Genomic DNA, 5,679 nt, shown 5'->3' with positions numbered 1-5,679 from the left:
TGTAACTGGCTGCTTAGCGTGGGTGGAAGGTGGTTTTGTGTCATGGCAGCTGTGCACAGCAGCCAGCGCATCCAGGTGAATCTGACCCCAGGTCTGCGGAGTGCATGTAACTTACACCGATGTGGGAGTCAAATTCAGCGCTTGCGTAAAGGGTTGCAACGCACTGGCCTCAATGATATTAGTAAGAGTGGAAGACACTTGCACCAGGGCTGCCTGGAGAAGCCATCTTATCTCACCTCCTCCTGGTAGCTGCTGTTCCTGCTACATCTCTTCCCACCACCCCACCACCACCCCGGAATGTAAATTGCCCCTCACCCTGCATGAGCTCGGAGCTGTAAAGCCGGACCTGTTACACTGCATTGCAATGTTCCCGCTTTCTGTTAGCCAGTGGACGAGAGAGAACACCTCCAGAGCACCCCCTCCTGGCACGGGGGGGGGGGGCCTTCAGGCTTCCAATCCTCAGGTCCCACCACGTCTCCCATTAATGTTCCACAGTCCAGAGCATTTAAACAAGATTCCTAATTGTATTGAGTCGTGACACAATTTCCAGTGGCCTTCCGGGCCCGAGCCCCTCCCTCTTGGCTAAGGGACTGCCCAGCCCTTCATCCAGAGCTGGTCCTGGGCTTCTCTCTGGGCCCTTATAATTGCCCTCCACCAGTTCCACAAAGGCTGGCAAGGAAGTCTTCCAAGAAACAGAACTCAAAGCAGAATCTTCCTCCGAGACATCTCTGCCGGGGCGCAGGCCACAAACCTTCCTCTAGGGCTCTCCGGCCAGGCCACCCCACCTCAGGCCTTTCCCAGTCGGTTGCTGACCACGGTGGCCCAGGCTTGCCCCATTGGCCTCAGAGGTGGGATTGGCTCACACGACCTTGTTCATGGGGTGAAGAGGTGGCTGGGTGCAGGAAATAGACGGGAAGAGGCACCCCCAATGGGATGATTTTTTGTTAATCTCTCGGTCCTGGCTCGCCATGCGGCTGCTGCTTCGCTTGGTTCAGAGTCTTTCCAGGGCATCGCTGCCCCCTCCCCTCTCTGGCCAGGAGCCAGGGGCCGGGCAGTGGGGAAGGGGTTTATGGGAATCAGAGTCGCCATCCCAGAAGTCGGCTGTCAATTAGAGCGGCTCTAAGGTACACCTGGCTGGCCCCGCACTCTGGGCGAGCTTTGCCTTCCCGCCTGATTTGTACCAAACGCAGCCCAGGGCCTTTGTGCTTTTACTGGAGCCCGCCCTGCCAAGAACGGGCCCAGCCCTGCTGGTAAGGGCTGACCAGATCCAAGCCCCCAGGAGCCGTGACTGTGGGTGAAAGCTGTCTGAGCGTCATTCCCATTACACACCACCTTAATCCCTGGGCAAGGGAACAGCCCTCACTCCAGAGGAGCCCCCGGGCCCCGTTACTGCTCCAGTTCCCAAGTAAATCAGAGCGCGGCTGTGGTCCTAGCACGAAATGAGCCTGGGAAAAATGGAGCCACTGTGCTGAGATCATTCAAGCAACCAAGGAAGGGCTCCGGAGCTGGCAGCGGGATGTGCAGGCTTCCCCCTCAGGCCCCTGATGGCAATTCAGTGGTGAAACAGGCTAAGCCTGCCCCCTGATTTGCCTGTCATGGGTCCACTCACCGCTAGGGGCACCTCCTCCTGGCCGCTCTGGGGATTAGCTCCCTCCCGGTGCTGTGCCCTCCTCTGGCCGTCTCTCCACCCACTGTCCTCTTCCATGGCCCTCTCTCGCTCCAGGAGCTTTCTCTGCCTGGCTCAGTCCTCCGGCCGGGTCACTACGGTACCCCCTTCCCAGGTATCAACGTCTTTCAGGGCAAACTCTCCCAGGCAGGCCGCTCTCTACTGCCTGCTCTGTGCCACTTCCCCAGGGCCGGGGAGGGGAACCCGGGCCCACCCTCTACTCCAGGTTCCAGCTCAGAGCCAAGATCTGCCGTGTCCTGCTTCCCCCAGAGCCTTTCCTAACCGTCTGACTCCTCCCCTCTCTGGGTTTGCCAGGGTGTGACTGTAGAGTCCCTGTCTCTACAGCCCCAACCACCCCTCCCGTCTCCCAGGCAGTGACTGCAGCCCCCGTCTGCGCTCAGCTCCTGGGCTTTATCCGACCCCTCCTGTTCCTGTCCAGCCGAGTCTCATCTGGTTAATCCCGGCTCCCTGGCTTCTCCTCCAGGTGCAGCCTGGGCAGTTCATTGGCCTGCCCCCAGCCAGCCTTGTGTGGGGTGGGCACCCCATCACCTGCCCCACATTGCAGCAGCCTGGGGGAGCCAGAGCAGCTCTGTAGCCTGCCAGCATTGCCAGCCCTATGGAAGCGCTGAGCCATTGAATGGGCAGGGCAAGCTACGGTGCGTCTACACTGCCCAGAAACACCCGCACCAGCGAGCCTCAGCACCCAGGTCGGCAGCCGGGGACTCCCGCTACCGGGCGCTTGGGCTGGAGCCAGGGCTGTGAAACCCGACGAGGGGCAGGTCTCAGAGCCCCAGCTCCACTCCCGGCTGGTTTGAGCCCCACAACACAAGCCCGCGTCTGCAGCCCTGGACTCTGAGACTTGCTGCTGTGGGTGGTTCGGTTTTTGCAGTGTAAACATGCCCCAAGAGGCAGTGGGCCGGGGGCCAGGCAAGCAGGAGAAGGCTGATGACAGCCCCAGCGGGAGGTGCCAGGGCTCTGTGAGGGCACCAGGCTCTGCCCGCATGGATCCGATCACAAGATCGGAGCCGGCGATCTGAGCTCCATTGAGATAATGGGCTGCATCCGGAGGTGCTCTGGAGAACGGTGTGGAGCAGGCGTACGTGAGTCCACAGCCATACCAGCTACACACCAAGGGGCCCTTCTGGGCCCCCACCCATCTCCTGCAGTGGCGATTAACCCCCTGACTGCCGCCCGCCTGCAACCAAACCTCATCGCACCACAAGCAACGCTGCACACACAGCAGAGGATGGGCCGGTGGTGATAGCACCCAGCTGGGTCTGCCCGACCTCCCTGGGGAGGTGTCGCGGGTAAATCAGTTATTGTTAGCGACCTGCTCAGGTCCTGCGAGGGCGGGACCATCTGAGGGCGTAGCTAAGTCAGTTCCCATCAGGTCACCTTCACCCCAGGCAGAGGGCCGGCAGGGAAGCCCCCAGGGCAGCTCTTGCTGAGTTGTATGTGCTAGGTGCTGTACAAACCACAGAACACAGAGACAGTCCCTGCCCCAAAGTGCTGCCAGGCTAAGTATAAGATGGAGACAGAGAGGGGGGGGGGACAAGGAAACAAGGAGACAAGACTGGCCAGTAGGACAGGCTATGGTCTCTGCACCAGGAGTGGGGGACGCTTCCTAAAACTGGGGGGGTCACCTGTGCCCAAGTGTTCCTAGTTGTGATCTCTCTCCCCGCCCCTTTTCCCCAAAGCCCCACCCACATGCTGCCCCTTCCCCCCAAAGCTCTGCCCTTGCACCGCCCCTTCTCCCTGAGGCCCCGCCCTCACACTCGGTCTTCTCTGCCCCCTTGCCCCCTTGCTCGCCCTTACAGATGGTAAAGAGTGTGGGGCCCATGCCCCTCCAACGCCCCCGCAACACCTCTGCTCTGCACACCAGCTGCCTGTCCATTGTCGAGTCTGTTCTTGGCCTCCTCGCAGAGGAGAGTTTGAAGCAGGGCCCGAAGCAGGGGAAGGAGGTAGCTCTGTGGACGACTAGGGGAGAAAGCAGGAAGGTGCTCGTTGGAAAACGTAACAGGCTGGCGATGGAGGCAGGCCTGAGGGACCCATCGGACCGTTAGCTGGACCGGGGCTGCCCAGGGCTATTCCTGTCCCTCTGCACGGGGGTGAATTCCCCTCCCATGGTTCTTTAGACCTGCCTCGAGTTGCCAGCCTTGGATTCCCGCGGCACAAGCGGGCGCGAGGGTCGTTTTTGAAGGACACAGAAGTTGCAGTGTCAGTCAAAACCCTGCTAGGAAAGCTCCCGGTGTCAGCGGAAAGAGCGCCCACTCTTGCCCCCCCCACACTCATACACACACACACACACACACCCCTGTACATTTCACCGCTCCCCTGGAATTCTGTATCCAGCCCTTCGAGCTCCGACCCTGCCAGAAATCAGTCGTTTCTTACAGCTCTAAAATGAACTGCAGTTTTTTAAACTAACTCCCCCTGGCCTCACTGGCTCAGTGTTGGTTTCCAATCCCTCCTGTGTCCTCCTTTGTGCGCGGATGGCCCCAGAAAGACGAATCGCGATTCCCGGCTCTACCGAACGTGGGACGGCTTGTGAGCTCTGGTCCTTCCCTTAACCAAGGCCAGCTTTTCGGTTGACTCATGCGCCCCCTAGTGGTCGATGCACATTCCCTCCCCGTGCCCCGGCTGTGGTAGCTTCAGCTTTGCTACAACAAGCGCAAATGTCCTAAAACATCAGATCTAACGACCCATCCCCCCAGCCCCAGGACAAGCTTCTGCTATTTCTTTGCAACTTTCAACCTCATCCCCACCAAGCAACTTCAGAACGTGACCTGGGCCTGTGCGCACACAGAGGAACGTACGAATTCCCACGCTGGATCAGAACCAGGGTCCATCTAGCCCAGTAGCCCGTCTCGGACACTGGCCGGCCCCAGATCTCTCAGAGGAAGATGTAAGAAACCCTGCGGCAGCAGATGGGGGATAATTAGGGTCACCCACCAACTTTCTAAATGCTGACAACCAGCCCCCCTGCCCTGCCCCCTGCTGTGTCTGTTCCCTCGAGGCCCCGCCCCTTGCTCCGCCTCTTCCCCCAAGGCCCCGCCTCCTGCTCTACCACTTCCTCCAGGCCCTGCCCCCTACTCTCTCCTTTCCCCTTCCTGCTTCCCCATAACTGGCTCCGCTCCACCTCCCGCCCCCCCACCAGCTGGGCTCCCCCTGCCCTGGGGCTGGCCGGGAGCTGCAGCCCATGACACGGAGCCGGCCTGGCCATGAGATGCAGGCAGGCGCTGACACCGGCGGAGCAGGGGCTCACACGGGTTGATGACCCGGCACCTCCCAGACCCCTGCCCGTAGTAACCGGACTCTTGGTGTCCGGTCAGTACATCTGACCAGACACTGCCCGGTCCCCTTTTGACCGGACTTTCTGGTCGAAAACCGGGCCCCTGGGAACCCTACATCATCTGCCCCCCATATCGATCTGATGCTGACATCTCACACATCCTCACACCCCTTGTGGCCATGGCAAGCTGGCCCAGGGCTGCCGAAGTGTACAAGAGACAGACTCCCGCTCTGGGGGCTGAGAGAGACAGGTACCATCTGCCCAGCAGTGGGCCGCCCCGCACCCAGCCTGATTTCTCCTCGCACGGACCCTGGGCACAAATCAAAAGCGACCCTCCCCCCCGATGCTGACGATGAAACCAGAGTGAGTAGGGGGAGATTCGTGCCCCCCGCTGCTTGGGGGACGGCCCCCTGTGGCTATTTGTCCCCGATGAGGAGCACGATTCTGTCTCTTTCATGAACAGGCTTAGTGTGGGCCGGTCGCCTTGGGACAGAAGCAGGGGCCGTCTCTCTAGATGTGTGTGTACAGCTCCTAGCGCAAAGAACGAGAGCCCCATTCCTGGCTGGCAGCCACTGAATACAAACATGAAATAATACCACCACTGACCGTCATGAGGGACAGGACGGACTCCCAAGCCTTAGGGAATTCACTCCCACGATGACAAATGGAATCTGTCCAGAGGGAGAGATTATATCTGTGTGTGTGTGTGTGTGTGTGTGTG

The sequence above is a fragment of the Trachemys scripta genome, chromosome 3, assembly GCF_013100865.1.
Source record: "Trachemys scripta elegans isolate TJP31775 chromosome 3, CAS_Tse_1.0, whole genome shotgun sequence".
Taxonomy (NCBI): domain Eukaryota; kingdom Metazoa; phylum Chordata; order Testudines; family Emydidae; genus Trachemys; species Trachemys scripta.
Note: the sequence above shows the minus strand (reverse complement) of the source record.